This window comes from Tamandua tetradactyla, chromosome 1 (genome assembly GCF_023851605.1).
Source record: "Tamandua tetradactyla isolate mTamTet1 chromosome 1, mTamTet1.pri, whole genome shotgun sequence".
In the NCBI taxonomy this organism is placed as follows: Eukaryota; Metazoa; Chordata; class Mammalia; order Pilosa; family Myrmecophagidae; genus Tamandua; species Tamandua tetradactyla.
The window spans coordinates 127,714,857-127,737,363 of NC_135327.1; the positions used below are offsets into that span (position 1 = coordinate 127,714,857).

Genomic DNA, 22,507 nt, shown 5'->3' on the forward strand with positions numbered 1-22,507 from the left:
CTTCTCAGCAAGTATTTTATAAGTATTTTACACAGAAGCATGCTCCTGAATCTGAGGCAAAGTGCAAGACCATCTGTCATACAGATTCCATGTATAAGACCTTACTTTGCCGTCTTATTTTTTCATGAACTGGGTCTTGGTTTAATCTCATAAAATCCACAAGAAGAGGCCAAGAAAATTATTAGCTAATCCAAAGAAAGGAAATAATTGAGAACAGCAGTTAGGGAATGATGAGGTAAGTACCATAACCAGTTAAGTTAAAGAGATTTTGTAATAAAAATAAAGTTAATATTAACACAATCTATCATCTTTACATTACACATTCTCTTATTTCAAGACCATCTATCAATCTAGAAGCAAATGGCTCCTTTAACTGAATTACCCATTTAAGGTAATTGAATTAAGGACTTACTTTTATTATTTTTATTATAATATATCATTCATTAAATCAATCATAATTATAGTAGTTGCAAGTGCCAATTGCTAGTTCAGGTATTTTAATATGCATTATCTTTAATATGTATGATAAACCTGTCAGTTAAATATTATCAGTGGTGGAAACTTGAGTTTGGAGAAATTAAGTTACTTATTCAAAATTACACAATTAACAAATATTACTACCAGGATTTAGATGCAAGTCTTGACATTTTGATAATCTATGCTACTTCTCCCATATCAGGCTATCACAACTGTTTTTTAATAAGAGGAATTGTTTTCTGCATTACTGAGGTTGGCCTTTAGTCATTTTGATTTCCTCATTTGATTTACCAACAATCCTCCAGATAACCTATACCTCCTCTAGTTATACCATAAACTCTAAAATACAGAGGCCTATGGTGATGAAATTTACTGTTGTTTTGAAATCATCAGAGAATGTTGATGCATGTCTGTACAAAAGAGTAAAATGAGTAATGTGAAGTTCCAGCCAGAACTTGGAGTTAACCATGGAAATTTAACATAATTTTAAAAATCTCAAACAAAAGATAAATGCAGATGTCTGTAAAAATGATCTGCCCTAAGGAATAGTCAGAAAATGGATGTATACAGGCATATGTTAAAATTTAAGTACATTAAAGTATTCAGGAAATAGTCTAAAGAATATGATTGTGTCCAAATACATGAAGCCTTTAAAACAGATAAGGAATAATGGTTGTGAGTGATGAATTATGATCAATTATAAAAACAGATCACAATAGTGATCTTTATAAGTATATTCTGTTTTGTGTGTAACTTCCATCAGAAACACTCCCTGTGGGGCTTAGAAAAAGTAGGGCATAGCTATATCTAACAACATGGAACTAGGAATTCCAGGCAGCTATATCAAACTTCCCAGTTGCTTTTACATTTTATAGAATCAAACAAGAAAAATCTAAATTGAAATTTTTAGGATAAGAAACATCCCCTAAATGATTTGCAATCATTATACCCCTTGATTCTAACAATCCTGAATTCTCTAGGAAGATACTATCCATGCAAACATTCAAATATGTAAACACTGCTTCTAACAATCATAGACATGAAGACATTATTCAGTCCAGCAAGCCACACTGTTCAGACTTTAACTCACAAAACTTTTATGATTATAATTTTCTTTAATTTAAATGTTTTGGAATCAGAAGGGATAAATTTATCAGCAGATGCAAATAGCCCCATGTCCTTGCCCCTACTGTTTCTCCTGTTAATAGATTGAGCAGCATTCTCTTTGATATCAGACATGTTTGAGGATGGTAATCAGTTTCTCTGACTCCATGACTTTGGGCTCATTTTCTCTTTAGAAATAACTCTAATATGGCTGATGGTGATCCCCATAACCAAATCAGCCCTAGATATGGTGTCACCTATACCAGCTGTGAGAGGCCATCTAAGTAGCCAGCTGGTATCACTAGATGATGTCATTACTTGGTTGCACAGAAGTGGCAATATTATAAATGGTGATATTATCTCATAAAATTAATATTAAATGAATATTAAAGATTTATCATTGATGCATTAGCTGTTAAAAATTGCTATTGCCTCTTAGTGGCCAAAGAGAATATATTTCCAAGTTGAAAGTAGTATTAAAGGAAACAGTTTTCTTGGCTATTATAGTATATGAGCAAACATAACACAAACTCTTGGGAAGAATTAGTATTCAATAAATATTTTTATGTGTATTGTAGTGTTTCTTTTGCATGGCGTATTTTATGTAAAACTATTCTAATTCTTATTTCAAATCATTTCTATAAAAATATAATGATATTTGTAATTTAGGGAGACTTGTTAGACACTGCAGAAAGTTATTTCAAATTATTTGGGAAATATTTTAATAAACTTTGAGATGCAAGTTTTGATATTCATTTTATGCTTAAAGAGAATGTCACAAAATAGTAAGATTAATACCATCATTTAAATAGAAGTTTAAAATACAGTAATATGAAAATGTTTTTCTAGCCTTTTCTATTACAAAGATTGTGTAGTAAAATTCTAAGCTACAACTGGAGTAAAAACAATGACTACATTACTTGTCCAACATTATAAGAAAGTACATTTTCATTATGGAATCTGACAAAAATTTGAATCACTAATATAGAACAAAATATATGTAGCAGAAAATTCATGAATTGGTATCTCCATGCTAGATCTATCTATCCTACTTCTGATTTCATATCTCTTTTCAGATGTCACAAAGGCAATATATGCAGAGTTCTTCCCACCTACTCCCCTCAATCTAATTTTCTTTAAGTGCTCTCTAGCTCAGTGAATGGGACCACTACCTATCTGTTTATACAGGGTACTCCTTCCTTGCTCATTCTTTCTCCATTTAAAGCCCTGCCAATATTTATCCCTAAATATATCAAATCTAGCCACTTCTTTCCATCTCCATTGAGGCCGTATTAATCCAGTCTACAATCATCTACCATTTCTGTTATTGCAATAGCCTGCTATCTAGTCTTCCAAAAATCAGTTTGCATTCTCACCTTCTACTACCCCGATCCCACTCTTGGATCTTTTCAAAATGTAAATTTGACCATGTCATATATGTCCTTTCAATAGTTTACAATTACTGTTATCACAAAGACAAAACTCAACATGGCTTCCAAGACTCTACATGGTACAGCTCCTATCAGTTCTATAGCTTCCCTTTCCTCTCCTCCACAGATTCTCTACATCCCATTCACCTCACTGGCCCCATTTAAGAACTCCATACCAATCATATGTCCCCAAAAACAGGCCTTTTATAGGCAATGATCTCTCTTTCTTGGAGTCTATTTCCTTCTCTCCCCTCATGCAATTAGCACTTGGTCATTCCTAGCTCTAGTTTAATTATCAATACCTTTCTGAGAAGCCATATAAGCTTCCAATGTATGCCAAATTCCCATGTTTAAAAATGTCACAGTATCATGTCCGGCACCTTCTAGGCATTGATGATATCTGTAAATTTAAATTGAATTGAGCAAGTCTATTGATGCAATTTTTCAAACAGCTTATACTCACTTCATGTCTCTGTGTCATATTTGGGTAATTCTCACAATATTTTAAACTTTATTATTATTATTATTATTATTATTATTATTATTATATCTAATATGGTGATCTGTGATCTTTGATGTTATTATTGTAATTATTTGGGGGCACCATGAATTGCATCTATATAAGATGGCAAACTTAATTGATAAATGTTGTATAAGTTCTGGTTGCTCAATTGACCGTTCTCCACAGCTCTCCCTCACCTCTAGCCTCACTCTTCCTGAGAGGCAACAATATTGAAATTAGGCCAGTTAAGGACCCTATAATGGCATTTAAGTGTTCAAGGAAAGGAAGAGTCACAGTCTCTCACTTTGAATCAAAAGCTAGAAATGATTGAGCTTAATAAGGAAGGCACGTCGAAAGCTGAGATAGGCTGAAAGGTAGACCTTTTGTGCAAGCAGGTAGACATGTGAATGCAAAAGAAAAGTTCTTGGAAGAAATTAAAAGTGCAACTCTAGCAAACAGACAAATTATAAGAAAGTGAAACAGCCTTATTGTTGATATGGAGAATGTTTCATTGGTCTGGATAGAAGATCAAACCAGTCACAGCATTCCCTTAAGCTGAGAGTCTAATCCAGAGAAAGGCTGTAACTCTTTTTAAGTTTCATGAAGGCTGATAAAGTTGAGAAAGCTGCAAAAGAAAAGTTTGAAGCTAGAAGAGGTTGGTTCATGAGGCTTAATGAAAGAAATTATCTCCATAATATAAAAGTGCAAGGTGAAGCAGCAAGTGCTGATGTAGAAATGGCAGCAAGTTAATAAGCATATCTAGCTAAGCTAATTGAAGAGGGTAGCTACACGAAACATCACACTTTCAGTGTAGATTAAACAGCCTTCTATTAGAAGAAAATGCCATCTAGGGTTTTGTAGCTCGGGAGGAGAAGTCAATGTATGGCTTCAAAGCTTCAAAGGACAGGCTGTTTCTTTTGTTAAGGGCTAACACAGCTGGTGTCTTTAAGTTGCAGCTAATGTTCATTTATAATTCCCAAAATTCTAGGACCCTTTAGAATTATGCTAAATCTACTTTGCATGTTCTCTATAAATGGAAAAACAAAGCTTGGGTGACAGCATATCTGTTTACATCATGGTTTACTAAACATTTTAAGCCCACTGTTGAGACCACTGCTCAGAAATAAATAACACTGCTCATTGACAATGGACCTGGTCACCTAAGAGCTCTGATAGACATGTGAAATGAGAGCAATGCTATTTTTATGCCTGATTACACAACATCTATTCTATAGCCCATGGATCAAGGAGTAATTTTTACTTTCAAGACTTATGGTTGAGGAAATACATTTTATAAGGATATAGCTGTCATGGATGGATTCCTCTGATGGATTTGGGCAAAGTCACCTGAAAGCATTCTGGAAAGGTTTCACCATTCTAGCTATCATTAGGAATATTCATGATTCATGGAAGAGGTCAAAATATTAACATTAACATGAATTTGGAAGAAGTTTGATCCCATGGTAGACTTTGAGAAGTTCAAGTCTTCAGTGGAAGGAGTAACTTCTGATTGATGGAAATAGCAAGAGAACTAGAACTAAAAGTGCAACCCAAAGGTGTGCCTGAGTTGCTGCAATCTCATGATAAAGGATTAATGGATGAGGAGTTGCTTCTTATGGATAAGCAAATAAAGTGTTTCTTGAGATGGAATCTTCCCCCTTTGAAGATGCTGTAAATGTTGGGAAGGCAACAAAGAATTTAAAACATTACATAAACTTAGTTGATGAAGCAGAGACAGGGTTTGTGAGGACTGACTCATTTTGAAAGAAGTTCTGCTGTGGGCAAAATGTTATCAAACAGCATCACATCCTACAGTGAAATCTTTCATTCAAGGAAGAGTCAAATGATGTGTCAAACTTCATTGTCATCTTGTTTTTAAGAAATTGCAACAGCCACCTCAAGCTTCAGCAACCTGATTGGCAGCAGACATCAGCATTGAGGCAAGACCCTCCACCAGCAAAATGATTATGACTCTGAGTCATAATCATCAGATGATGTTTAGCAATAAGATTTTTTTTCTATTAAGTTATGTACACTGATTTTTTAGGTGTAATGCTATTGTACACTTAAAGACTACAGTATGGTGGAAACATAACTGTTTATGTACTAGGAAACCAAAAAAAAAAAAATGCGTGACTTCCTTATTATGATACTCACTTTATTGCAGTGGTCTGGAACCAAACTGGAAATGTCTCTGAGGTGCACTTGTATATGATTTATACCTGGGCCTTACAATAGAATGTCAAGTCAAGATCTAAGAGAAAGGGGGTACAAGTTCAGTGGTGGAATTCTCACCTGCCATGTGGGATTATTACCCCACTATTACCAGCCCATGCACTTCCCCAAACAAATAAACAAGCAAACAAAGAAGGATAAAACAAACAAACAAAAATTCAACAAATGATGCTATAATAACAGGATACACACATGGAAAAAGAATGAAATATGACCCCTGCCATACAGCATACAAAAAAAAAAAATCTAAGAAGAAAGGTCTGTTCTTCTCAACATTATATTCCAAGTATCTTGCAAAGGACTAGTATAAAGCAGTCTCTCAATAAATATTTGTAGAATTATTTCTTGATTATTATCACAGTTGAGTAACACGCATACTAGTGGGTAGATATCCATAAATTGAACTTTTTTTTTTTTTTTTTTACCTATTGAATCTTTGGTAACTTTGGCTTTAAATGTGTGTATACCATCTGAGCTCATAAAGTCTGCTCAGGTAAATTAATCATTCTCAGAAAGCAAATGTAAACACATATTTAATTAAGGTAAGATGGCATTTAGGCAGGACTTTTAAGGAACCAATCTTTAACAAACTAGTCTGAGATTACATAGCAGTGGTGTAGCCATTAATTTTAATTTTTAAATAGAAGATGAGAAGCAATTAAATTATAACTGTGGGAATTTCTTAAGAAGTAAAGCAAAATTATTTTTGTTAAATTATTCATGTTTTCCAACCGAGATCAGAACTCAGTCTCAGAAAAAAAATTAAAACATATTTACATTGATCACATAGAGCATAGAATAAATTGCAACATGTTGGCATTCCAATCAGATCCTGATCTTAATCGGGTTCAATCCTTTGAAATGAAAGTGAATGGATTGAAGCCATATGGCAAGGCAAACTTTGCAGAAAATCTGGTTAATGTTCACTTTTATATAAGTCAATACATAAAGATGTTTAACACAAAATTTACTCATATCCATATACATTCCCTTGCAATATTTTGCTGATAGATTTTCTTACAACTGACTTCTCATCTCAAATTCTCTTGAATGTTATATCTCATCACCTTTATGTGGACACCTTTATATTTATTCCAATAGTTGCCTCAATTTCTTTCTCTCTGTTCCTATGAATATCAATGCCTCTGTTCTTTTGTTCCTTCCAGACTACTTGTGACATTTGACTTTCATATGCTAAGCTCATATGCCATTTTGTTTTATCTGCTCTTCTCTTCTAAAGTTTGAATTAAACATTCCATCCCATTTCTCATTTATAAGCATCCACTCTGTATCAGACACTATGGTAGAAGGTGAGCACACTGAGATAAGGCAAGTCCCCTATCCTTGAGGAGTTCACATTATAACATCAAAGAAACAGCCACCTGCCGGTATTCATATTTCATCAGCCTATTTTCTAATAGAGCTGTAAAGAGTGCTATAGAAGTAAGTAGTTGGAAGCCATGCTATATATGCCTACAGTTCCCAAAGTGTATGTCAAGATGCCCCAGGGCGAGACAGTGAACTCTCAAAAACTGTGCTATTTTTAAAATTTTCAATGTAAACACAAAGACATATGTCAACTAACACATGTGAACTACTATAATTAAATTGTGTGGGTCTGAAAACTTAATTTCAACTTGGAGGTCTTTCTTTCTGCCTTGGAAAACCATGAAAAGTATACTGAGGCAATAAACACTCTACAAACCAAGAAAGTTTGGTAACCTCTTGTCCTATGCCAATTATTTTTTTAATTCCAGCTCATTACAAGAGGTTTTAATTCCATTCAGTTCCTAGTCCTATGTTTTCTGAGTGTTTTTCAATTTTTGTTATTCACAGGTCTCTTTTAAAGCTATATTTGGTTCTGGGTGGGCATCGTGGAGCAGTGGCAGAGTTCTCGCCTGCCATGCCGGAGACCCGGGTTTGATCACGTTGCCTGCCCATGTGAAAAACAAAAACAGAAACAAAAAAACTATATTTGCTTCTATTTTTTCATAAAAAGAAAATTAATGATATTTTAAAGAATGCTTTTGAGGATTTCATAGTGACATTGACTTGGTACAGAAAGGATCCTTCTCTAGTGAAATCCCTCAGAGCATTTATCATTTGCTACTAGATCAACAATCCATATTACTTAGAATTTCCATCTCTGATACATGTTCTTCTGGGAAAAAGTCCTTCAATTAGAAGCCAGTGGTAATATACACTATGTCTGATCTTGGTTTTCTTGTATGTTTGACAGGTTGGTGGGTTGTAATTATTGCTGATATGATGGTGACCTCAAAAGTCAGCATTCACACACCAAATATGCTCAGCCTCACAACAGTACATTCTAGATATTTCATAAGCTAACATCATTCTGCAGTAATCTTTTTTTAAACAGATTGAAAAATCTTTTTTTAACCTGTTACCATCTCTATTAGTAATGACTTCCTTAAGTTTACAGCCTAAATGATAAAGCAGTTTGTTTCTTCTATATCACTATTGTTCTATCAATCTATCCATCTCCATCTATCTTTATGAAATAGCCACAAAACCATTCATTTTAAGCTATGAGAATTAGTCTCTACCTTGTTTATTCTGGTATTTAGTAAAGAAATCTTTATTCATACTAATTGAGTAATTCTGTTTTACAGAAGAATTTGTTCTTATCTCTTCTCAGATTTTGTGAATATTTTGACAGAAGATTTCCTGTTTTATTATATGTTCATCTGGATACCATTAATTTTACTAAACATATAACAGGTTGGTAATACCTCCCTAACAGAAAAGTTTACACTGTCTGATTTCCTTGCATACTGAGAAGGTATAAATATTTTAAGAATGCATCGATTTATCTTTCAAAATATAATCACCAAATTTCTTTCATATGATATTTAATGAGATATTAAGTTCAATGTCTCCCTAGAGATGATATAGCCCAATGTTTCTCAAAGTGGTTTATGGATGACCTGAATCAGACTCATCAGTAAATCTTAAAAACACATTCCTGGTTTGTTGACCAACTTAATTGAATATCTATGGTTTAGTCTGAGAAAATTGCATTTGTTGAAAGATCCATGGCTTCTTTCTTAGGTTTCCTTTGTGCACAGACTTAATAAAGTTTGCAGGCAAACTTGGTAAATTTTGAGAACTTGGTTTTGTCCCATCATTTATTCTACAAATACTCAGCAAAGTTTATTGACCTGTCTAGATTCAAATAGTATATTAGCATAAAGTCAGAATTACAACCCAGAACAGCTAATTAATTTTCAAATCAATAAATGTATATTAAACAGGGCAAAAGCTAAGCTAGGCTCTGGAACACAAAGTTGAATAAGACACTTATTTTCTCTGAGTACAGAAAATACAGGAAGGTAAACCAAGAAATGATAATACAATGGGATAATTAATACAAAAGTATCATTAAAAGGCTTTACAAAATACACAAGCAAGACATCAAGTAACAATTTAAAGAGCTACAGAGGAGAAGAATATGAAGTAATTTAAATAATGAACATTTCACAATGCAGACAAACAGGGAGATCTTTCAGGATGTGCAAAGATCTAGAAGCAAGAAAAACAACACGTGGCTGAAATATGTGAAAAAGGTCAGAAAAGGGCTGATTAAGATAGGCAGCAGGACTAGAAAATACATTTGAGAAGAATTTTTGAAGTTCCTTAAACATAACAAAAAAATCATGTTCTGAAAAACAATTCCATTCCTTTGAGTGTAAACCCATTGTAAAAAGGAAGTGTCTCAGAAGAGAAACAATGGCATCAGAGAGGAAAAAACAAATTCAAGAGCTCAATTTGATTGGATATGGGAGAAGATAAAGATGGGAAAGAAGTTAAGGAAGACTGAGGTTTCTAACTGTGTGACAATACAGGAGAGAGAGAGAGAGAGAGAGAGAGAGAAAGCATGCGCAGGAACAATGTGTGGAGGATTGAATACTTTCTAAGACTTGTTAAGTCTGAGGTGCCCGTGAGACTGGCCTGGTAGAATAGCCTGTTAAATACTGTTTTATTTTCTATTAACTTATTTTAATTCCTGATATCTCTTAACATATAATTAGTAGAGCTTGTCTTATTACAAGGAGGTCCCTGACCCAGTTGGGAGAGTGGCCAATGTTCTGAATTCAGAAAAAATCTTTACTGTTCTTAAATGTAGTTTCTGTGTTCAATGAACACCTTCCTCTTAGTCAGATAAGCAGACACAGCGCATTATAATTGCCATTAATGATAAACCACATAATGCTTTATAAAACCATAGTTCAGTTGTTAAATTGTGCTTCCATTAAATTTATGGATTCAAAGTGTGCATAACAAAAGTTAATATAGAAATCCTTTGAATGGCTTCCAGCGAGTTTCTCGTCAACTGTGACACTTTATGACTGATGCTATGTTATGTTTCTCAATAATATTATTTCAGGCACTTTCATAACTAAATGTATACTATAAGACACCACTAGAAAATATTCCATTTAATTAAACATAAAAATAATTAGATGTTTGTAATTAAAAGTTAGAATTCATTTTGTTTTGCCATATTCAAAGTAATGAAAGTCGATGATGTGCAATGATATAAAAACTATTGTGTTTACCTGTAAAAAATTCACATTGAAGCAATTTCTTCCTTAGGCTGCAAATATTTGAGATTAAGTGATAAGGCTTCTGCAAGTATATCTTTAAACTGACCTCATCTTATGTCAAAAAATTCAATTTTTCCTTGTTTATCCTATTAGTATGCCCCAGAGAACCCTGGCATTAATCAGTAGAAATGTCAGACAACCATGAGTTGATTTATTAGTCATTTCATTTTTTTTACAGAAGCATCTCAAGTTATACTTCTTTCAGCATTCTGACTTTGATTTATTTTGCAGCTGTCCTTGATTTCCATATTATTCTTATACATACAATTCCTGTGCAAAGGAGTCAATAAAAAGGGCATGCTTTATTTAATGGAGTACGGAAATGAATATGCTATCAAGTTTTTAAAAAGACTGAAATACTCATTAAAATTGATCTGTATGTCTGATGCACACATTTTTAACCTCTAGTCCAGATTTTAAAAACACACTCCTGTATAATAGTCACAACCCCAAAACAAATATTATAAATTCTGGTGTATGGAAAAAAATATATTTTTGAGATATTTTTGTCTAGGAAGCTAAAAAGGATGAAGCTAATATTCAGAAACTCTACATTCCAAGGTCATACTGATTCAGTATGGAAATCTTAGAGAAACTGCAGAATTTAATGGATATGGGTAGAACACAATGACCCATTAAAAACATGATAAATAGGTCTATTGTGGTAATTTCTTAATTAACTTTAATAAAGTACATTCACCATATCTACTTGAAGCAACCATTTAAATGAAAATGTTTACAATTCTGAGTATTTATTAATGATTGTTAAATTCTTCTTCTAAGGAAAGCCAATTGTTTAGACTTCAGGGTATTTGGAAAAAAACGACATTTTCCATTCTTTGTCCTAAATATTGGCATGACATAAAGGGAAGCTTAGAGTTACCTGGATTATTTATTTGATGCTAAATTCATGTGCATGAATGTATACATACATGTAGCTAAGAAAACATATATATATATGTGCCAACATGAGTGTGTGTGTATATATATATATATATATATATATATATATATATATATATAGTTAGGACAATACAGAAATAACATACTGCAAAGAAGTTTGGATTTAGACTCATTCCAAGCACTTGGTTATGTATCCTGGGCATATAACATAACCCCTTGGAGTCTCAATTTTCTAATTTGAAATTAATATTTGTAGGATATTCAGAGGTACACATGTGCATGCATGTGTGTGTATGTGTGTATGTGTGTGTGTGTGTGTGTGTATGTGTGTGTGAATGAGAGAGAAAAATTGAGAGAGATGACCATAGCAGCTCAGGCCAAACATAAAGAAAACAACTTTGATCTCTTTACCAGTCTCCCAGTTTCTACTCTTGCCCCAGTGCAACTCTTTCTCCATAAAACAACCTGAGGAATAGTTTTAAAATATAAATATCACATCACTTCCCAGGTGAAGATCATTCCATTCCAATTAGAATAAAAGTTCAAACTTCTTAATATGTCAAGTTTTGTCTTTACCCTAATCCTATGTAATCTGGCTCTCTGCCTACTTTTCCAGCCACGTCTGTCACTCTCTCCTTCTCAGGCCCAGTCGCACAGACTCTTCCCTTCCTTGAACCCACCTGATCATTCTTGCCTCCAGGCCTTGTGCTTTCCCCTGCCAGTCCTTCCCTTCAGTTCAATGATCAACTCTTTCCCATATTCAGATTTAAGGTCAAATGTCGCCTCTTATTTTAAAGTAGCCACATGCCAATTCACTCTGTCACATCTACCCAGTGTTATTTTCTGCATTGCATTATCATTATTGAAAATTATCTTTGTTTTTTACTTGTATTTTTTTTTTTTGGCATGCTGTATGGTGGAGGTCACATTTCATTCTTTTTCCATGTGACTATCTCATTATTGCAGCACCATTTGTTAAATTTTTTGGGGGGGAGGTGGGGGAGGAGGGTGTGCATGGGCTGGGAATGGAACCCGGGTCTCCCATACTTGTATTTTTATTATTTGATTTCCTCATAGAGATATGCACTTCAAAAAAGCAAGAAGCTTATCTGGTTTTATTTACTGCTCTACTCTCAGCATCTTGATTTTTGCTTACATAAGTTAAATTCTCAATAACTATTTATTAAATGAATGAATGAATGAAAATATACATACATGTATACTATGTATAGTATATGCACTTGAGAATAGCTTTTGTTTATAGCAGAATCAAATATATTGCTACAGTGAAATTGTTTGCCACGTTGCACAAATATGATTTCAGCAAATATTCACTTGGTACCTACAGAGTGTAAATCAGTATAATAGGTATATTGGGCAAGGTAAAGATGAAGAGTCATCATCCTAGGGATTTCATTTATCACTTAGGGGATTACTGGTCTAGTAGTACTAATTTACATACTATTTGGAGCAAAGAGTTTTGATTCTATATATTAACAATGTAATAATTTTAAGTCATCCATATGTATAGTCCTTATTTTTTTTCCCAACTCAGAGTCCTCCCTGTACAACTATTTCCCTTAAACTATCATCCCTCCATATATATCTGACATTATATTACTACTGTATTTATTTTTCTCTTTCCTATATATAATGTTATTGAACAGAAGACAGATAATATTTCTATTATAGTTCCCCAGTGTTCTGAGACAGGAATATTATGAACTCTTCAGATTTTCCTTTCATCCTTGTGTCAGTTTTTGTTAATTGTATTATTCGGGGAATTTGTCAATTTCATCTAAATTATGCAATTTGATGAGATAAACTTGCTCATAATAGTCCCTAATTCTACATCTAATGTATGTAGGATCTAAAGTGATAACTCCTTTTGCATTCTTGACATTGATCATTTCTGATCCCTTCCTTTTCCCTTAATCAGTTTACCTATTGTTTAATCAATTTTATTGATTTTTTTATTTAACAAAACACATTTTAGTTATGTAAATGTTCTCTGCTGTTTGTTTTCTATTTTGTTGATTCTTCTCTATCCTTACCCTACTTCTTTATTTCCTTACTTCTACATATTTTGGATTTACTTCACTCTTCTTTCCCAAGTTTCTTAAAGTTGAAACTTAGGTCATTGATTGTACCTTTCTTCTTTTCTAATATAAGTATCCAAAGCTATAAATTTCCTTCTTAGTTCTTTTCTAACTGTGTACCAAAGTAGCTTTATTTATTTTTCCTCATTTTGTTATTATACAATTAGAAATATTTTCTAATTTCTTTGGTAACTTCTCCTTTGACCCATGGGTTATTTATAGTAAATTTCCAAACATGTGGCAGTTTCTAAGATACCTTATTGTTTCTGATTTCAAATTCAAATCCACTTTACCAGAGAATATACTCTGTATTATTTCAATCCTTTTAAATTCATGAGTGTTGTTATATGGCCTAGAATATCTTTCATCGTGCACTGGAAAAGTATCTGCATTTAATAGACATTGAGTATAGTTATAAAATTGTCAGTTCAAGTTGGTAGAGAGGTTGTTCAGGTTGTCAGTATTTTTTACTGCTTTTTCCTAATTGTTCTATCAATTGCAAGGGAGGTGTTAAAATCTCCTACTGTGATTTTGGAATTATCTCTTTCTCTGTCTTTAGGCAAAATACATTTATGATTATTATGACTTCTGTATGAATTTGCCTTTCTATGAAATCTCTTTTTTATTTATGATAATTTCTATGACTTGAAATCTGTTGTATCTGATATTCCTATACTAAATGCAGTCTTCTTATAGTTACTATTTGGACAGAATATACTTTTTCATTCATTTCTTTATTTTTGTAATTCATTAAAATTCCATCGTAAAATAGAAAAGTTAACATCTTGAGATAAGGCAGAATTAGAATAAAAGATGCTAACCTCAAAATATTTTTTCCATATTTTTTTTCTTCAGATTTTAACATCAGCACTTTCAAAGGCCTGACTTTCAGATAATTGATCTTGGGTTCATGAATGAAACTTCAGAACTTTTTTCCACACAGCCTTCTACTTTGGTGCTCATTTGAATCACTGAAATGCTATAGACCAATCCTTTCTAAATTTTTTCCACAAATTAACACCTTCAATGGAATTATCATTAAGAGACTTAAAGGACAATACACCACTCCTTAAAGAGGAATATTTGTTCAAATAATGCGTACGTTAGTCTATCAGATACCCTCTCCGGACTTTTTTCAGTCAACTACACAGCTATGTTACTCAATGTGAGGTCTTGCTGGAGGAGTAGGTATTGGCAAAATATTAGACAATCATTCTAGCCGTTCATAGAGAAAAGGAAGAACATAGCAACCTCACCAACAATAACTGAACACTTCTAATATCAGGCAGCATGCTAGGCATTTTATGTGCATTGCTCCTATTTTCTTAATAACTCTTTGGCTTATTATTTGCTGAACACAGCTTTTTAGAACTTCCTGGAAGAATTAAGTAACAGAAAACCACTTAGCAGAAACTCTCCACAGTTTACCCATGATCACATAGACTTGAGTACAATTATAAGCACGCACTTAGGAGAGAAAGCCAAGCAAAAAGTAAATTAATGAAGGTGGTGGCCCACAAGGACCAACTTTTTAATGTGGTGTAGGACATTGTCTAGCCATTATCCTTCTGTCTGATGACTAGAGATGGATGAGATGCTCCTAATAGCTCCTGGACAATCCAGCCTTTCAAGAACCTGCATTTGCAGTAGTTTGAAGCCTGAGTCCAGGGTGATAGGGGAAGGTACTATTGGTAAAGAAGCTCTCTAACAAGCTCTGTCCCCTCCACCCCAAACACCGTCAGCCCAGCCTCACTCCTGTCTCTCAGAGCAGAGCCACCTCTGACCCCCTTACAGAATACAACAGCTGAAATTGGAGCTTATATTACATTGGAAACTTTTTTTTCCCCTAAGGCCTATGTAGAAAGGTTGTAACTTAATTATGTAAGGCAAGAAACTTTGAAATTATTAGCAAATTAAACCTTTTAATATCGGTAAACCCTAAGCCTTTTAGTATTGGTAGTGAAATAATGTCAGATTTGGCAAACATTTCAAGCCAAGCCTTTCTCGCTTTCTGAACCCAAATCAATTAGGTATGTCCTGACATCTTATCCACAGTGAGATTCTTTCATCTCCCAAAGTCAGAGGACTTCAAACAGAACTTTCAAAAATGTTCTGAACATTGTAATACTATTAATCCCCATACTGTCATGAGGTGAAACTGAGGTTTAGAGAATTTGATGACATGTTCTAAATACACAGCAAGTAAATGTAAAGCTGAGCTAAAAGTCCAAGCCTTATTATGTCTGAATCCAGGGCTAGGATCTGTACACATCCTTGATACTAAGTAGAGTTGAGCACAACTAGAAACAGTAGGAAAAAAAATTAACACTTTCCTCAGCCTCCACTGATCATTCATAATACTTTAATTATTCTGGTAGGAACACTTTATTTCAAAAATAAATTTGAAATATCACTTTAAATCCTAAATAAACATACTATGTTCCTTATATCATCCTGATCTTTTAAACATATTAAACAACTTAGTACGTGTATTAAATGTATTCAGTTCATGACCTTTAATTATAGAAAAATCATGATAAACAGCATTTTCTAGTGTGATGACAGAATATATGCTAGTAAAATACTGCTAAATGGAACAATTTAGCATGATCAAACAATGACAATACCAAAACTATACTATTTAGAGGACATTTCCAAGCATTTAGGTGGTATGATGGTTAGGTTCTGCTGTCAACTTGGCCAAATGATTATGCCCAGTTGTCTGGTCAGGCAAGCACTGACCTGACCAATGCTACAAGGAGATTTTGTGGCTGGCTGATAAACCTGAAGGCTGGTATATTATGTCATCATAATATATGATGCTGATTGCATCTGTGGCTGATTACATCTGTGCTCAACTAAGCTGTGTCTCCCACAATGAGATAATCCAATCAGTTGAAGGCTTTTAAGGAGGAAGAGAGACTCTTCCACTGCTTCTTCAGCCAGAAAGCCTCTCCTGTGGAGTTCATCCAGACCTTTTATCGGAGCCACCAGCTACACAGCCTGTTTTACTGATTTTGGATACTTCCATTTCCACAGTTGCACGAGACACCTTCAAAAATCTCATATTTACAGATCTCACCCGTTGGTTCTGTTTTTCTAAAGAACCCCAACTAACATTCCGAATGGTCAGTCCATTTGCTTCCCAAGTGGTACCTTTCAGAGCCAGCCCCCTCCAGGAACCTAATCAGAATACAGGTCTATTGAAATCTTCGCCTGATCTACAAGCCTCCAGAGGGTTTTTTGTTTGTCTTTGCTTTGGTTTTGTGGGAGAGGCAGTTAGGACGATCTATTGATAACATCTGTCCTTAAATTTTCTTTAGCTTAAAATCTTCTCATCTATGTAATGTGGCAAGTAATTAAATAGATTTAAAGCTCATTTCACAGGAAAATGTTGGCTATACCCACAGGCACTCCTGAAAACAAATGATGTGAGAAAATATATTCAATCTCATAGAAAGAAAACGATTTTGGTTTCTACATTTTATTGACAAAATGCTAGACTTAATGCTTTAATGTATAGTATTTTAAGCATTGTAGGTATCTCTCAGTCAACAAACAGAACATTCGTTCCTCACTTAACCAATATTCAACTTGGAAGTGATTCCAATTAACCAAGTCTACTTCAGACTTCTTGTGTTTGGAACAGACGGTGTCATGCATTTAGTATCCCCAAACTCTGGGAATTCTACTCCTGTATTAAATTAGATCACCAAGAAGTCAGGTGTCCACACCATATTTTTTTCAGTCCTTGGCAACAGAAAAACTTTTCTGAGTTATGCATTAGTGCTAAACTCTCTTTCTATAGAGTGAATAACAGAAACATATTTGTGAATAACAGAAACCTATTTTTGTAGACTTTGTCTTTTTTTTTTTTAAAATCACTCTTAAATAAGAAGCATATTCTTTTAACCAATGTCTCTACAGTTTTGTCCATGTCAATAATGCTTTTTGTATTTACTTGCTGGATGGGGGAGAGAAGAAAGGATAAATCTCCCCATATAAATTACTGTGCCTCAATTTATTAAGCAGTAATAATAATATTATTTGCTGCTAATATTTGTTGAGCCAATATCCATTGGGTATTTGATATGTGCAAAACATTATTTAAAGTGTCTGATATGTATTAACACCTGCAAATCTCACAAGAGCCTCATGAGGTGGGTACTATCATTATACCTTATTATAGATAGGTTTAGAGAGGGATAGAGAAAATAATTAATTTGCACAGAGCTGTTAAATGGATGAGAAATACTTTCAGCATAGATAGTCTAAGAACTATTTATCTTTATACATGTTCCTCTTTTTCTTGGTTTCCAGGAAATACAGAATTAAATTTGAGTGCTCAATTATAGAGAACATTATGGGTACCTCATAACATGTTTTGATCTGTTGCTTTTAACTGGCATCTAACTTTTCATTTTATAATCTGCATCAAATACATTTAGGGAAAAGAGACATTTCTAATCATAAATAACAAATGAGAACTATATATTTGGTATGACCACAAAGATCCTGTGTGTGGTTTTTCCATATGCTGTGGATCCAATATACTAAAAAAAAATTACGACATCTGAATGTGTCTTGTATGCTTGAAGCAATATATTCATAGATTTTGGAATCTGCCAAAATCTTCATTTTGGTTCATTACATTTTTGAATTAGGACCATGCCAGCTAAGCAATGTCTGATTGATTGTTAATTGATCAAGGAAATGCTTCAGAATAAAAAAAAACCACTAATCAAAAGCTTGTCACTAAGAACCTTGCCAAAGCAAACAATTTGCTCCCAGCCATTAATTCTAAAGATTTATGTCTCAGTCAACTCATTTCTTCCATTACATATGAGATATACACACAGAAATTCTTCACTATAATCAAAATAAAAAGCAAATGTAGGTGATTAAAAAAGGAAAACATGCAGTTTTGTTATTCTAATAGCACATTTAACTCCCATTGGAAGAAATAAAAAAATGCACCCTGGGGAGGCTTCTGGACTATAATGGAATGAAATTAAACTCTTTATTGCTTGTGACAGAACCTACCAAAAGAGCTTTTTATTGAATTGCCGGTGATATTCCCACACACATACATTCACTCTGAATGGATAATTACAACAGTAATCATGTCTGTGCCTTCTTTTTGAGCAGGTGGGTCTTTTCTAAATAGACTGCATAACAAAAAAAGCAAAGTGATGTCTGGTTTAGAACACATGGAAATTGTAGATGAAATTCTGTCTAGTAAAATATTACTTTTACCATCTATTTCTCCAAAATGCTCATGTATTTAATATAATCCCACCCCCCCCCAAAATGTCATCTTTATAGTGATATGTGAATATTCGATGTGCCATTATAGAGTATCAGTCCTTGAGTAACTTCAACAGGAAATTGAGAGTGACAAACTATCAGCTCAAGAATTTTGCATTTAATGGGAGACGGTAGATGGTTGAAAAATCAATAGATTATGCAGGAATTATTTTATTTTTCTAACACATATATTATAGACCAAAAGAAGAAAAACGTATTCAAGGTTATTATATTAGGTTCAGCAGATTTAATTTCATATAGTTAATGATATTTTCTAAAAATATTTCCTGTCAATTAATAGGGTACACTCTTCTTCCCCTTCTCCTTATGGCTCTTTCTGTTGTGCTCTTACACACATACACACACACAAAGGCAAACACACATGCACACACACAAAGGCAAACACACATGCACACACACAAAGGCAAACTCACATACACACACACAAAGGCAAACACACATACACACACAAAGGCAAACACACATGCACACACAAAGGCAAACACACATGCACACACACAAAGGCAAACTCACATACACACACACAAAGGCAAACTCACATACACACACAAAGGCAAACACACATGCACACACACAAAGGCAAACACACATACACACACACAAAGGCAAACTCACATGCACACACACAAAGGCAAACACACATGCACACATACAAATACAAATGCAAACACACATGCACACACTTCAGCTCCCTGGATTGTATTATAAAGAAATTTCAGGGCATATATTTTCCAAAACTGAAACCAAAAACATTTGAAATTATTTCTGGCCTCCTTTGAAATGCACATATATTTTGGAATAAGACTTTCTCAAATTGAGGGGAAAAATATCAACCTCCTGAAAAATGTTGCAAAAGATTACCTAGTCTCATTATATTTAGTAGCTTGGGGTGTATTTCAACCCCCAAATAAAATAGCTTATATAATCTTGGCCTGAAACTTAGTTAATATTTTATTCATACTTCAGAAAGAAAGCTTGCAAACAAATGTGATGACATGGTATTTGCCTATAGCCACTGAGCAGGTTGTTATCAGAAAAAGAGTAGTGGAAAAATATTATAAACAGGTGCAAATGTAAGATAAAATCAAGCTATGTCAGACAATACCAGTCTCTTTGTGTATCAAAGCATTAGCACCAGGCTCATTTTCTAAACATTTGACAATTACTAAAAGTGTAAATTCACCTTCTATAACTTTTCTTAAAGCAAGACTGACTAGTTTCTAGAAACTGAACTTTGCATGATATGACAAATTTTTGAAAAGATAAGAAAATTCCACTAATTTAAGAGATATAGAAAGATAATACTCATTGTCAGTGATCTAATTATAGCCTTAAAATCACATGACATTTTTGCTGAAAAGAGACTTTGGGTAATTTCTATTCAACTCTTCCATTGTAAATTTGAGAAAAAAGCCCATAGAGAATATTTGCCTTTCTATACTTTGTAAATTTTTAATGTCAGAGCAAGGAATAAAAATGGTATGCATTGTCTCTGTTTCCATTTATACTACCCTGTTGATATAGACTTTTAGTTACTCATATTATATTCTTTGTAAATTAATTTCAACAAAGTTTATTATCTGTTATGCTGTGCCAAGTCTTTTGGAGCTTAAGGGCAGAGAAAGAAATGTGACCTTAAGCACCATTAGTATCTAATGGTGAAGGCAATTATATGGACAGAAGTGCAAGAGGGAATGGTGCAAGGCACAAATGTGGAACAGGGAAGACATAGTCAAGGAGAGTTTTGGAGTGAAGGAAATATCTGAGCAGAATTTTGAAGGAAAACCCAGAACTTGATAATCAAAAAGGCCAAAGGGCAGGCAACTTCTGTAAAAGTTCATAGTATACACAAAGGAACATTAGCAAGGAGTTGAATGATATATTTCATAGCTACAACTCTAGCTGGAGCATGATGTCAGTGCCAGAAACCATAAATCAATAAAACTAGAAAGGCGGTCAAGGTCAGATCACAAATGCTAAGTGAGCCTCAGATTCAAGAGGAAGTGATGTGATGGATTTGGGTTTGAAAATGATATTTCTCATATATTGTGAAATATAATTGTTTTAGTTTCCTAGTTGCCAAAACAAATATCATAATGGTTTGGTTTAACAACAGAAATTTATTGACTCACAGTTTTAGAAGCTAGAAGGCATGATTCCTTCTGGGCTTGGTACCTTCTGGGTGGCCAGCTTTCTTGGCACATGGCAATGTCTTTTACTTCCTCCTCTGGGTTCCCTGACTTCCTGCTTATGGTTGCTCCTGGTAGCTTCTCTCTATCTTTCACTCTGCTTATAAAGGACTCTTATAATCCAGATGAAAGCCAAACTTGATTCAATTGGATCACACCTTAACTAAAGTACACCTTGAAGATATCTTATTTACAGTGGCTCCATATCCACTGGGCCAGGGATTGGGACCTGAACATGGTTTCTGTGGGCGGTCCAATTTAATTCCCAACATAATTTATAGAAAAGAGAAGGGAAATGGAAACCATGTAGAGTTTTCTAAAATATAATTGAGATGAGGCTGCATCAAACAGAGTAACGTATTTAAGAGGTTAGATTCATAGAACACAAGACTGTAGAGTGAGGGAAAAGAATGAGACAAAAGAGTAAATCAGGAAACTATGAGGCTATCAGAGATATTTATGATTCTATTTGGTTTCATCTTGTTTTGTCATAAGCAACCTCACAGTAACTTAGTTAATAAATAAATATTTTCTTTTATTTAACTATTTGATTCAGGATTGGGAAAATTACACATATGCCCAATTCCCACCTTGCCCCCATAAGTATTATGAATCCACAACCAGGTTCATTCTCCTCTGTCCTTGAAGATATGCTCAAATGAATCAAATAGGCAACTCAAGTTGTTTATTTAAGGCATTAATGAGGCCTCAGATGGCGCTAAACTATTTTCTCTGGGCTTGCTATCGGGCAGTGGTTTGTTAGAGAGTCTGATCCTGCAATATAACTTCCAGCTAGAATGACCTCTTTTCATCCCCTATGCTGATAGGATCACAGTGAGTCATCTCATCAGAAGACTGTGCTTGCTTTCCTTCTGCCCCTCCTTCACCCAAAGAACTTAATTAACTCTTTTGTAACAAATCCATGACTAATGCTTGCAGCTGGTAACTTAAGCATAACCCTGATATTTTTAGCTGTTTTTTTTCCCCCAATGAACCTATTTTTATGTCAGATTTTTATATCAGAATGGAGCCTGTTTGGAAGATTAATAACATAGCACCATCTGAAACTACTAAGATGCACCCCCACTCCAACTTGTACCATTCAAAATAAGTATGTGACTGATTGGAGAATTTCATTAAAATCAAAGGTGTGTTTTAGGAAGTAGAGGACTTACTGTTACTTTGGTACTTTGTCTTTTTTTTTTTTAATTCTTAAAACCTGAAGATAAAATGGTAATCACAAAGACAATAATGGCTCTCTGAAGGAGGTAGCTGCTGGTGGTGGTGGCAGCAGTGGCAGTGGTGAGAGCAATACCCAAAAACCACCTCTCTGAATGAGTCATGTAGAACTGTTGCCATAAATCTGCCAGTTAAGTGGCATTATACTGATTTTGTGGATGGAAAACCTGAGGCTCAGAGGAATCAAGTAACTTGATAAACATCACCCAGGTAGGAACTCGGCCTGATGGCTTCCAAATCCTGGCTTCCCCCTGCCCCCCCTTTGCAGCATATTGTTTCTCAGATTGAAACTGTTGTGTACCCCAGAAATGCCATGTGCTTTAATTCTGATTCAATATTGCTGGGTGGGATCTTTTTGATTAAGCTGTTTCCA

At 34.1% G+C, this 22,507-nt stretch overlaps 1 protein-coding gene across 1 annotated transcript in view; it reads right to left on the minus strand.

Moving 5' to 3' along the window:
- The window catches only part of ZNF804B (zinc finger protein 804B), a 570,844-nt gene that overhangs the window by 263,743 nt on the left and 284,594 nt on the right, over positions 1–22,507 (minus strand). The window lies entirely within an intron of this gene.